Source organism: Grampus griseus (genome assembly GCF_964374135.1).
Source record: "Grampus griseus genome assembly, chromosome: 1".
Lineage (NCBI taxonomy): Eukaryota > Metazoa > Chordata > Mammalia > Artiodactyla > Delphinidae > Grampus > Grampus griseus.
Window position 1 is genome coordinate 143,822,334 of NC_139017.1, and position 14,378 is coordinate 143,836,711.

Here is a 14,378-nt window from a genome sequence, read left to right on the forward strand (position 1 = left end):
ACTATGCAACTTTTACCAAAATATATGTTGAAAGATATATTAATATTCTTTAAAAAATAATTAAAAAGAAATAAGCAGGAATAAAATAGTCATCCACAAAATAAAGATAAGAACCATGAACCAAAACTTTCTAAAAATTAGTGCATAGTACATAAACACTAATAATGCACTCTTAACCTTCCTACACTGTTGGTGGGAATGTAAACTGGTGCAACCACTATGGAGAACAGTATGGAGGCGGCTTTAAAAACTAAAAATAGAGTTATCATATGATCCAGCAATCCCACTCCTGGGCAAATATCCAGAAAAGACAAAAACTCTAGTTTGGAAAGATATATTCACCCCAATGTTCATAGCACCACTATCTACAATAGCTAAGACATGGAAACAACCTAAGTGTCCATCAACAGATGAATGGTTAAAGAAGTTATGGTATATATATCTGCATAAGACTCATGATGTACAAGGGAACCACACCATTCATGGTTGACTTATCAAAATCAGTGGAGGATGTAAGGTAATGAGAAGACATATTCAAAGTGCTGTTAAAATTTCAAAGAATTTGCATATGCTCCTTTAATTCTCTCTGTTTTTATATTGAGAGAGTCAGCCCATTTATTCTCTTTTTTAAAACTTTATCCAGGTATAATGATGCACGTTATATCGCACACATTTAAAGTGTACAATATGATGAATTTTGACATATCCATACACCCTTTAAACTATATAATTAATATCCATTAATTCCAAAATTTTCTTTGTACTTCTTGATAATCCATTCTTTACTCTCTCCCCACTACTATCCTAAGGCAAAAATTGATATGTTTTCTGTCAACAGATATTAGTATGTATCTTTTTTTTAAAATACATTTATTTATTTATTTTTGGCTGCATTGCCTCTTCATTGCTGTGCACAGTCTTTCTCTAGTTGCGGTGAGCGAGGGCTACTCTGTTGCGGTGTGCAGGCTTCTCATTGTTGTGGCTTCTCTTGTTGCAGAGCATGGGCTCTAGGTGTGCAGGCTTCAGTAGTTGTGGCATGTGGGCTCAGTAGTTGTGGCTCGCAGGCTCTAGAGTGCAGGCTCAGTAGCTGTGGTGCATGGGTTTAGTTGCTCTGCGGCATGTGGGATCTTCCCGGACTAGGGCTCTAACCCATGTCCCCTGCGTTGTCAGGCGGATTCTTAACCATTGCACCACCAGGGAAGTCCCTAGTATGTATCTTTTAGAATTTCATTTAAATGGAGTCATAAAGGGCATATTCATTTTTATTACACTTCTTTTATCCAGATTAATTATTTTCAGATTTGTCCTGGTTGTTAAATGTACAGCTGAATAGTGTTCTATTGTATGGACATGCAACTCTTTGTTTAATCATTCAACTGTTGATGGACTTTTGGATTGTTTATTTTTTTGCTCTGACAAATAGAGCTGCTATGAACATTTGCATGTAAGTTTTTGCATGATTGTATATGTCTTCATTTTCTTTGGTTAAATATTTAGTAGTGGAACGGCTAGGTCATATTATATGTCTAAGCTTCACTGTTTACAGAACTGCCAATTATTTTAAAAGTGGTTATACCATTTGAAAGTCGTACCAGCAGTGAATGAGAGTTTCAATTGCTCCACATTCTAGTCAACACTAAGGCCAGTCTTTGCATTTTTAGCCATTCTAATGTGTGCATAATGGTAACTCACTGTGGTTTTAATTTGTCTTTCCTTAAAAACTATGATAGTAAACATTTTTCATGTTATTAACCTTCATTTCATTTTAGTTCTAAAAGTAACTACTACATCTAATAGCAGTAACTTTTGGCAGTAACTTTTATTTTCCAAAGTCATTTCTTCTGTTTATAAATCTTTGGTTTTTATTTACTTTCCTGAATATCTCAAATCTGTTACACTACTGTCTTCTAGCCTGAAGTATTACTATTGAAATATCTGATCCTAGTCTGATTTTATTTTCCTTCCATGTTACTTGTTGTTTGGCTAGGTGACCAGAGGGATATTTTTCTTTTACTTTAAATGTCCAGGAATTTTAATAGAACATGTCTTGCTATTGATTGTTTTGAGTCTGAATTCTTCTGCATTTGATGTGCTTAGTTAATATGTAGCATCAAATCTGGGTGTTTTTTTTGTTTTTTTTCCAGAAGTTTTTCTTGAATTATAGCTTTTAGTATTTGTTTTGTTCTTTTGATTTGGCTTTGCATTCCAATGTCTGCTATTATACATATTTTGAATCTTCTTTGCCTGTATTCACTTATTTTTCACATTTTCTCCAATCCTTTGTATATCTTTATTCATGAATATACATTGGCACTTAGTTTTTGTTGGTAATGTTTCCCAGTGGATTTTGTTTTAGCTATCCATTGGGTTGGCCCAAAAGTTTCTCTGTTTATTATTATGTGGGGAAAGAGGAAGATTTATGTTCTAGGTCACATTTTCTGTCTTTCCAGAATTTCCTTTGTGTGTGAATTTTTACATATAATTTTCTTTATATTTATAATTATTTAAAACAGTTTTGAATTTCTAAAAGACTTTAAATTGCTTAAATATTTTTTTTAAATTGACATCCAACTAAATTTCAGTGTCATCAGAGAATGTGGCCTGTATGGTACTTATTATTAAAGTTTTTGGACTTCTGTAATTATAATATGTGATTACTGTTTGTTAGTGTTTTATTTATGGTTGGAAAGAATGAAATTTTTATCGTTAGATATTGAAACTCTGTACTTCTTTCATCTTATTTTGTATATTATCCAACTATATCAGATTTCTTTTGATTATTACTTAGGGATTATTTTTTCCCTAGCTTTTTATAATTAAACTTTCTGTAGTCTTAAGTTTTAATTAGATTTAATTTAAATAGCATACTGCCGGATTTTTTTAACTCATTTTTTAAGTTTTACTAGAGTTCCTAGTCCATTTAAACTTATTGTGATTATGAAGATAGTTAGTTAAATTTACTTCCACTATCTTATTTTGTGTTTACTATTTGCCTCATCTTTTCTATGCTTTGTTATTCATTTTCCTTAATGTTCTGTTTGGGATAGATTGGATTTTTCTCAGTATATATTTTTCTTCTCTTTGTTCAAATATTTTAATTCTACTTGTGCAATATTAGAGACCCTATTAGAGATTTGGGAATTTAAAATTAAGTTTAAAAGGTATACAATTGGGCTTCCCTGGTGGCGCAGTGGTTGAGAGTCCTCCTGCCAATGCAGGGGACACAGGTTCGTGCCCCGGTCCGGGAAGATCCCACATGCCGCGGAGTGGCTGGGCCCGTGAGCCATGGCCGCTGAGCCTGCGCATCCGGAGCCTGTGCTCCGCAACAGGAGAGGCCACAACAGGGAGGCCCACGTACCACAAAAAAAATAAAAAGGTTATACAATTTATCAGTCTATTAATTATTTTTCTCAATAACAAAAAGTTTCCTGAGCATTTTAACTTTGTCCATATTCTAGCAATTTTTATGCTTTTTTCCCCTACATTAGTTTCCATCTGTCAGGTTTAACCAATGAGAAGAGATATTAGTGGCTTATAAAATATTTCTTAAATTGGATCTCACAGATATATTTTTATCTTTACATAAATATCATCAATCTAAATAGTCATTTGAAAATATTTCAGGATTATAAATGCTTAATACAAGTGAATTTTCAATGTTCCCTTTTACTCTGAGTTTGCATGTATTGTGCCTCCTGTCATTTTCCTTCACTATTTGACCCATTCATCAAGATACTTGGCAGGTATGTTTTATAAATGGCAGCTATGTCAAGTAAAGCTGAAAATTCAAATAGCCTTTAATTCTGAAATTCCACATATTGGTATACATCTCATTGAAGCTCCTATACAAGGAGACACATTGAATAATTTTCTTAGCAGCATTGCATTTAGTACCAAAAATTGGAAATAGGAGAATGACACATAAAGTGTTACATGCCAATGCAAAAGAATGCTGAGAAAAGTGCCTTAAAATGAAATTTTAAATAGACATATGCACACAATGTTATAAAATATACACACACACTTATAAATTCACAGTAAAGATGAACCTTAATTCCTGCTTACTGCTGATAAGGGTGTTGAAGCAATAAAATTGTTACTGAAAGCAACCCCAAATAGCATGAGAACCTGGATACCTAGAACTCAACCAAGACTACTGAAGTAGAAGATCTTGGAAATGTAACCCAGGTCAATGTTCTTCCTATCTGAACTTATCTGAGATAGGGAATCATATATCGATGACAAACAAATCTCAGAGGACTTTAAAATGAGGCAGAGAAAGAATACCTCAGAGCACCCACACTATCTGCCATGCACATTTATCGGTCCAAAATAATACAGTAATAAAATTAGCATGGCTATGCTAATCATGAGTATAAATATGCTTTATAGCACACTTTTCATCCAATAAGCATTTGGTGGGAATTGGAAATATGGAAGAAAGAGAAAGGAAATGTAAAAATTAGGAAACCAGGATTTTCTAATAGGAACATGTTGAAAAAGCAGTATTAACCCTCGTCTCTAAGTTCTTGTTTACTTTTAGTTCTATATGGAGTTATTTAGAAATTAGGATCAGTAAGGAAGAAGAGCAAGACCCAGAGATGTGGCAGAGCTTAGAATTTCAAGTGATTTTGAGTAGAGCCAGCATATGGCTGTAATTAGACATCACTCCCTGCATACAGATGTACTGAAAGATATGGGAAAATCACAGCTGTGGCTTAAGGATTTCTGAGGATGCTAAGAAAACAAAGTAATTGGAGTCCCATAATAACACATAGACAAAGGACTTCAAACATCAAGTTACCTAGCATAGGGAAGAAATTCCGTTAATTTCTTTTATCTTTTAATTAGGCTGTCAATTATTTGCTTGAATACTTCCAAGTGTGGTGAACTCACGATTATCTTGAGACAGACTTCTTCCTGACTGGAGAATTCTGAATATTAGAATTTTCTTTCTAGGATGTGTTAAAATCTACATCCATGTAAAGGGGTAAGGAGAGTAAACTTTAAGACAAATTACAGTAACTAATCATTTTGGAGAAGAAAATCAGACAAAAATTTCTAAGCAGAGAACTCAAAGACAATTCTCTACATCCTTCAGTTATGGTTTATTGGTAGTTTTGGAGCTCATAAATTACATATCTATCAGAGGAAATCTGACATCAATCAGGGAAATGCATCAGAGGGCTATTAGCATGAAAGTCCACAGTTAAAAATTAAATAAACAGATAACAGGTCTTTTGTGCATTGAATTAAAAGAATGATTTTGTAAAATAAGTGTAGGAGGCATAAAGTTTCCAAATGAAGCCAGAGTACTTACTCTGATAAGTGACACAAGGGAAAATTTTAGTATATAAATTTATTTCAGGGTTGGCTTTCATAATGACTGGAGTTGTAACAAAGGCCAAGGGCAGAAACAAGTTCCAACTATAATCTAGAAGAAACTTGGAAGAAATTTACATTCAGAGGGAGATCCACATGGTAGATATCAGGGAGGTAATCTTCCTAAAAAGCTAGAAGTCTTGAAGCAAAAATACTGACTTACAGAAATACAGTGATTGACTGAGCTTTTTATGCCAGGATAAAGGCATATAACGTTGTTTAATTTGATTCAAGAACCAGGAGATTTGGTTGTCTGTAAATTTCTCCTTAAACTAAAGTAGAATTACTTCTCTAAGGCCACTATGGAATCATCTTTATTTAACCTACATTTTTTTTTTTTTTTTTTTTTGCGGTACACGGGCCTCTCACTTTTGTGGCCTCTCCCACTGCAGAGCACAGGCTCCGGATGCACAGGCTCAGTGGCCATGGCTCACAGGCCCAGCCACTCCACAGCATATGGGATCTTCCCAGACTGGGGCATGAACCTGCGTCCCCTGCATCAGCAGGCAGACTCTCAACCACCGTGTCACCAGGGAAGCCCTAACCTACATTTTTAAATGATAGTGTCATCTGGACCAAAATCCTGGTTGGCACTTAATTCCTTCCAATGTGTCCAATAGATAATTCCATTATTTTCTTCCTTTTGTATTATCTGTTGAAAAGTCAGCTATCTGTCCTATTGTTGCTTCTTTGAAGACAATATGCCTTTTATTCTCAGACTGCTTTAAACAGATTTGTTTCAATTTGATTTCCATAGTCTGACTATGATGTGTTTGATATGGTTTATCCTGCTTGAGGTTCACATACCTCCATGAATACGTGGGTTTAAAAATAGCATTCCAGTCATTATTTCTTCAAATACATCTTCTGTTGTTGGGTGTCTAGTTACATATCTGTTAGATCCTTTCACCATTTCTCTTATATCCCTATGCATTTTTCTTTATTTTATATTCTTTTTCCTCTCTGTTCTTCAGTTTGGATATTTACAATTAAATAGTCTCCCAATTCCCTAATCCCATGTTCTTTCTGCTGAATATGCTGCTAAACTCTTTTTAATGATTTTTTTTAATTTCAGAAGTTATATTTTCTCCTCCTGGGAATCCCCAATATTTTCCTACCATAGATTCCACTTCTATGGTAGTGTTATCTATCTCTTCCTCTGCATGCTTGAACAAATCAATTAAAGTTATTTTAAACTTATCAGCTAATTTCACTATCTTAGTCAACTTCAGTCTGTTAGGTCTGTTTCTATTGTTTGTTTTTTCCCTTAGTTTAAATTCAGAGGTTTCTGTCCTTTCTCATATGTAAAAATAAAAAAAATTATCTAAGGACATTGTGATCATGTCCTTAAATGTGTGTCAACTTGACTACACTTTCCAGAATGCCCTTTCATTTATGTTTCCAGTTAGTGTAGGCCATAAGGAAAATTCCTGGGAGACGGAGGGTGGAAAGGAAGCAGCAGCCATTTTTGTAGCTTGTATATGTTGCTGCTGATATGCTGATTCCTTTCATTGGAATGATGTAGAAGCTAGACCTGCAATTGCTCTACTTTCCCATGAATCCTCCTTCAACTTCTCTGAGTCCTAAGCCAAATGTGTGTATGTCAATTGTGATGAAGGGCTCTGGTTTCTGCAACATACTCTCCTCAACAAGGTCAAAAGCAATAAGAATACATATGGGTTTCAGTCATCCTAGTGAGGGTCTAGTTCATGCATGTGGGTTCCATCCTGCTTGTATCTTTGCTATTGAAGTCCATTCTATTCCCTCTTCCAGTACTAATAGGGGAATTCAGGCTGTTATTTTCAAGGTTACCACTGAGCTGGAAAGCAGGGGATAAGAACAGGTTAAGTTAGAATGCCAGTTAGAATGCCACAAAGCTCACTGTTCTTACTGAAATTCAGCTATTTTTTTCTGATTAAGTGTTCCCCTGGTTGCAAGCTTGTGGTTAGTTTCCAGATTTCTGAAAAAAGTTGATTTCTGGCGCATTTTTTCCTAGTTTACTTACTGTTTTATAAAGGCAAAGTATCAATCAGCTCAGGCTGCCATAATAAAATACCATAAACTGGGTGGGTGGCTTAAACAACAGGCATTTATTTTCTCACAGTCCTGGAGGCGGGAAGTCCCACATCAGGGTGCCTGCATGGTTAGTTTCTGGTGAGGCTTCTCTTTCTGGCTTATAGGTGGCCACCATCTTGTTGTGTGCTCACATGACCCCTTCTTTTTGTGCAAGCAAGGGGAGAGAGAGAGAGTGCATGAGTTCTCATGTCTCTTCTTATACAGACACTAATCCTACTGGATCATGGCCCTATCTTTATCACCTAATTTAACCTTAATTATTTCTGTAAAGGCCCTATCTCCAAATAAGTTACATTAGGGGTTAGGGTGTCAGCATATGAATTTTGGGCAAGGGCATGGACCACAAACATTCAGTCTGTACCAGGGAAGGATTTTTGAAGTTTCTTACTTTACCATTTTCACTGATTTACTCAAGCATTTTACAAATACGTGTTTTATTCATGTTTTTCAGTAGTTCTCAGAGAAGAGTTCAGGAACCACTTGTTCTGTCATGGCTTGAGGCAGAACTATCTACTCCTTCCTGTTATATTTTTATATATGACCTGTCCCTTTTTTTCATAACAAATCTTAACAATGGTGTGTGTCTGTTTTACTAGGGGAAAAATCAGTTCTTTTTGTTGGGAATCTGAACATTTTTTATTTGATTTCTGTTTTTATATTAATTGATTCTACATTTTACTTTCTGAAATTCATTTTCTAGTTTCTTGGTTTGTATCTAGCTTCTTGATTTGGTAAGGGTATACTCCCAAATGAAACATGACCCCTTTCTGGTGTATATAGAGTCAGAGATCTTCACCTAGAAGTGTAGTATCAGTCAAGCCACAGGATACTCAGATCTTCTTCCAAAGTTTTTACCAATGGTATCCAATATAAACAACATCTCAAAAATACAGGGACTTTTAACTCTTTGATCTTGGGCTCATTTTAAAATTCTTAGCCCATCTTAGCCCATCTCCTACAGGCATACCTACCTACCTTCTTAAATGAGTTAATGCCAGGAATAAGGAACATTCTCTCTAGCTACTTAATAATAATAATACTTGATATTTCCAATACTCTCTTTTTGAAAGCTAATACATGTAATGTTAAATAGACATTTTACTTTTGATTAATTCTTGAGTTAGGAACTCATTTGAAATGTAATAACTCTAATGACATCAACTGTATTAACATTATCATATTTCTCATCAGAATAATTGATGCATTATATTATGTTAATAAGTTTCCTAATAGCAAAGATCCTTCTGATCCTCTACTTGGATGAGCTAGAAGTTAATTTTAATCCAAATCAGATAAGAAGAAGTAAAGCTGTCACTGTTTGCAGATGACATGATACTATACATAGAGAATCCTAAAGATGCTACCAGAAAACTACTAGAGCTAATCCATGAATTTGGTAAAGTTGCAGGATACAAAATTAATGCACAGAAATCTCTTGCATTCCTATACACTAATGATGAAAAATCTGAAAGAGAAATTAAGGAAACACTCCCGTTTACCATTACAACAAAAAGAATAAAATACCTAGGAATAAACCTACCTATGGAGACAAAAGGCCTTGATGCAGAAAACTATAAGACACTGATGAAAGAAATTAAAGATGATACAAACAGATGGAGAGATATACCATGTTCTTGGATTGGAAGAATCAACATTGTGAAAGTGACTATAATTCCCAAAGCAATCTACAGATTCGGTGCTATCCCTATCCAACTATCAATTCCATTTTTCACAGAACTAGAACAAAAAATTTCACAATTTGTATGGAAACACAAAAGTCCCCGAATAGCCAAAGCAATCTTCAGACAGAAAAATGGAGATGGCGGAATCAGGCTCCCTGACTTCAGACTATACTATAAAGCTACAGTAATCAAGACAGTATGATACCAGCACGAAAACAGAAATGTACGTCAATGGAACAGGATAGAAAGCCCAGAGATAAACCCACGCACATATGGTCACCTTATCTTTGATACAGGAGGCAAGAATATACAGTGGAGAAAAGACAGGGGGCTTCCCTGGTGGCACAGTGGTTGAGAGTCTACCTGCCGATGCATGGGACATGGGTTTGTTCCCTGGTCCAGGAAGATCCCACATGCCACAGAGCACCTGGGCCTGTGAGCCATGGCCGCTGAGCCTGTGCATCCGGAGCCTGTGCTCCACAACAGGAGAGGCCACAACAGTGAGAGGCCCGCGTACCACAAGCAAAAGAAAAAAAAGAAAAGACAGCCTCTTCAATAAGTGGTGCTGGAAAAACTGGACAGCCACATGTAAAAGAATGAAATTAGAACACTCCCTAACACCATACACAAAAATAAACTCAAAATGGATTAAAGACCTAAATGTAAGGCCAGACACTATAAAACTCTTAGAGGAAAACATAGGCAGAACACTCTATGACATAAATCACACCAAGATCCCTTTTGACCCACCTCCTAGAATGGAAATGGAAATAAAAACAAAAATAAACAAACGGGACCTAATGAAACTTAAAAGCTTTTGCATAGCAAAGGAAACCATAAACAAGACGAAAAGACAACCTCAGAAGGGGAGAAAATATTTGTAAATGAAGCAACTGACAAAGGATTAATTTCCAAAATTTACAAGCAGCTCATGCAGCTCAATATCAAAAAAACAAAAAACACAATCCAAAAAAAATCGACATTTCTCCAAAGAAGATATACAGATTGCCAACAAACACATGAAAGAATGCTCAACATCACTCATCGTTAGAGAAATGCAAATCAAAACTACAATGAGATATCATCTCACACCAGTCAGAATGGCCATCATCAAAAATTCTACAAACAATAAATGCTGGAGAGGGTGTGGAGAAAAGGGAACCCTCTTGCACTGTTGGTGGGAATGTAAATTGATACAGCACTATGGAGAGCAGTATGGAGTTTCCTTAAAAAACTAAGAATAGAACTACCATACGACCCAGCAATCCCACTACTGGGCATATACCCTGAGAAATCCTAATTCAAAAAGAGTCATGTACCACAATGTTCATTGCAGCTCTATTTACAATAGCCAGATCATGGAAGCAACCTAAGTGTCCCTCGACAGATGAATGGATAAAGAAGATGTGGCACATACATACAATGGAATATTACTCAGCCATAAAAAGAAACGAAATTGAGTTATTTGTAGTGAGGTGGATGGACCTAGAGTCTGTCATACAGAGTGAAGTAAGTCAGAAAGAGAAAAATAAATACTGTATGCTAACACATATATATGGAAACTAAAAAAAAAAGACATGGTTCTGAAGAACCTAGAGGCAGGACGGGAATAAAGACACAGACCTACTAGAGAATGGCCTTGAGGACACGGGGACAGGGAAAGGTAAGCTGGGACAAAGTGAGAGAGTGGCATGGACATATATACACTACCAAATATAAAATCGAGAGCTAGTGGGAAGCAGCCACATAGCAAAGGGAGATCATCTCGGTGCTTTGTGACCACCTAGAGGGGTGGGATAAGGAGGGTGGGAGGGAGTGTGATGCAAGAGGGAAGAGTTATGGGGACATATGTATATGTATAGCTGATTCACTTTGTTATAAAGCAGAAACTAACACACCATTGTAAAGCAATTATACTCCAATAAAGATGTTAAAAAATAAATAAAATAAAGCGGTGATGACCTGAAAAAAAAAAAAGTAGGATATGTGTAAAATAATTCTGCATCATCCAAACAATGGAAAACTTTGCAACCATAGAAGGAATAGGAAAAATTCATACACTGATATGAAGTTTCTTCCTGTTTACACAATTATGTTAAAAAAAAAGTAAGTTGCAAAGCAAAGTACACACCATATTAGCATTTAAAAAGAAGATATGGATATATAAATATTTATATATTGATGTATATAATACTTTTATATCTGTATATATGTACATGTGTATCTTTTAAAATATTTATTTATTTATTTGGCTGCACTAAGTCTTAGTTGTGGCATGCGAGCTCTCTTAGTTGCGGCATGTGAACTCTTAGTTGCAGCGTGTGGGAGCTAGTTGCCTGACCAGGGATCGAACTTGGGGCCCATGCATTGGGAGCATGGAGTCTTAGCCACTGGACCACAAGGGAGGTCCCTACATGTGTATGTTTATGTATATTATGCACATATATAAACATGCAAACTATATCAGGAAGTGGTCCAGGGTAGCATTGCCAAGGAAATGTGGAGATGACTCTTTTCTGTCCTTACCTGCTACCCTCAGATCCATGATGGCCTCCTCATAGGTGTCACCGTCTTTAAAGAAAGAGTGGTACTGCCCCCCATCAAGAACACTGATGGTGGATCCTGAGGGTCACTTTGCCCTCTCCCAGGGTGTCCTTCAGAAGCACTGTGCGATTCATATAGCTGTAGTGCTTTTTCCAGAGTTCTTCCCCATCCTTGTACAGGTAAACCAGATGGGAAGAGTGCTCATGAAACCACACTGTGGCAGGGACAGCTGGCAGCTGAGCTCAGCACTTTCGCCCACCAGGACCACCTGGTGGCTCCTGGAGCTGCTCACAGTGAAGTGCTCTGCGGAAGAAGCCCGAGACCGGATTTATTCCGAAGGCCACAGGAGAATGCTTCACCTAGGTCCCTCTGCCCTGGACACATTGGCCTTCTTCCTGATTCTTGATGCCAAGTCCTTTCTGACTTCAGAACTTTGCTCTCAGAGATATCTTCACTCTGACAGCAGTGCTCTTCTCTCAAACCCTCCCATCACTGCCTCCTTCTTACCTCTCAGGTCCCAGCTTAAATGTCAACTCCTTAGAGAAAAATTTTATCACCATCCACTTCCCATTTCCCCTAATCATATCTTCAGTAGCACATATCATTACCTGATATTTTTAATTCCTGTCTTTATTTTCTCTCATAACCAGCTAATATGTAAGCCACACAACAACAGAGTCTCTATCTTTTTTTAAAATTCTCTTTATTATCCCCAGTGCATAAAGCATTGCCTGAACGTGGTAGGCACTCTGTAAATATTTAACAAAGGAATGTGGATAGTCCCCAATATTGAGAGGTGGGAGGTGGACCGCTATTGCTGAACAACAGCCTTTACCTATCAGATACACCAGCTGCTTTTTTCAGTATCAGTTTCTGGCGAGTTAAAAATGGCCACAAATATTTTGATGCTCCATCCATGAAGAGAAAGTGCCTATGTCCCCTCCTCTTAAAACTGTGCTCTGATGTTGCTTTGCTCAATAGAATATGGCAGAAGACAACCTGCAATAGTTTCTGGGTCTGTCTTAAGAAATGAGCTGGTCTCATTTGTTGCTGTTGTTGTTCTTGTACCATTCTTTCTGGAAGCTGTCGGCAGCCATATACAAAGTCTCACAACCCTGAGACCATCATGACAGAAAGGCCATGGGTTAACATGTCACTTGACAATCCCAGGGGATCCCAACCTTCCAGCCTGCTCCACCAAAGGGCTAGACATGTGAATGAAGCCACCTTGAGCCCTTTGGAACACTCCACCCACTAGCTGAATATACCAAGAGACCTCAGTCTACGTCACGTGGAACAGAAGAGTCACGCAGCTGAGCACTGGCCAGAATTCCTGCCCAACAAGATGTGAGATATAATAAAATGGTTGCTTTAAATCACTAATTTGGGGGATAATTTTCTGTGAAGCTATAGGTAACTATAACAAGCTCCTCCCATAATCTTAGTTTTTCCTCTTTTTGATTATGCCAGATTCATTCTTGTCTCTGTCAAGAGTGTTTATCCTTTTCACTGTAAGGTATCCAAATTATTAGACTTAAGGCCTATTGCTCTAAGAGAAATTTGTGGACAGCTCCAGCTCACGCCAACGTCTCCTTTATCTGAGGTCCTACTAAACTCATAATTCATATCATCACATAAATGATCGTGGTTTGTTCTTAAATATAAGGGATCTATTCGTTATGACTTGTCAGTGAGAACTTGAGTCTCCCGAGAGTAGATGTTAGCCAGGTACCTGTCTCTGCTCCTTGGCACAGCGTTGCAGCACGGAGCTGGGGCTCAGAAAGACACAGAAACTGAAATAACATTTTATAATCATAGGTGGTTTTAACACTAATTTCTATCCTCAGAACTAGAACAGAAAGGGTAGACTCTGAGGAACAGCAGTGAAAAAGCCTCCTCATTTTCTTCACTGTCATTTACCTTCACTATTTTTCTTTATAGATGTGACACACTATGAAAAAGAAGTAGATATCCCTACCTGAGGTGATTACTATCATCTGTAAGAGGAGAACGTCCACTGAGTATCCAGATACGTAAGAAAATGCCGGCTCCATCACACCTGGAAAATGAAATAGCAATTTTGGGATCAGGCAGCAAGAATCATGGTAACTCAGAAAAAAAAAAACAGAGAATTTTGAAATCCTGTCTTTTGAGAGAATTCCCTTTGATGTGCAACTAAATGATTTAGTCAAACCACAGGTGTCGGACACACTGATATTACGTCTTTTCCTCTTTCCTTCCTGTGCCTTTACTGCGGCTCATTGTCTTTGTTAGATTACTATTGTGAAGGGCATCTGTGGTAGACGAGAGCATCAGAGGTGTACAGAACCCAGGTATGCATATGCCACACGCACTTGGCCTCATCTGCATCCTGGCTTAAGCCTCTTGCTCAGTTCAGAGACCTGGCTACTGCCTCTGAGGTGACCTCATTTCTTAATGGGAACACTTGTGTGCCCTCTCCTCTGGGCGACAAGCCAGCTCTAGCAAAACATTCATAATCCCACTGTTATTGGCAGGGTCTGACCTGCCTGGATCCATGGACCTTCTGGCTCCACCCACTACTTCTACATTCAAAGGAAATGCCACATCAGGGAGGTGGGATCTAGATTCCCCAGCAGCCGCCCGGAGGGCCTGTGTAAAAAAAATCAGGTAGAACGGTGTGTAAAAAGTATCAGACAGGGCTTCCCTGGTGGC

At 37.4% G+C, this 14,378-nt stretch overlaps 1 pseudogene across 1 annotated transcript; it reads right to left on the bottom strand.

Annotated features, from left to right (window-relative positions):
* Window positions 1–7,190: 7,190 nt before the first annotated feature.
* LOC309831227 (selection and upkeep of intraepithelial T-cells protein 1-like) lies at window positions 7,191–14,054 on the bottom strand (annotated as a pseudogene). Its single transcript has 4 exons — window positions 14,039–14,054; window positions 13,663–13,743; window positions 11,667–11,987; window positions 7,191–7,201 (listed from the first exon to the last, which is right to left on the bottom strand). The product of its transcript is annotated as a selection and upkeep of intraepithelial T-cells protein 1-like (transcript).
* Window positions 14,055–14,378: the final 324 nt, after the last annotated feature.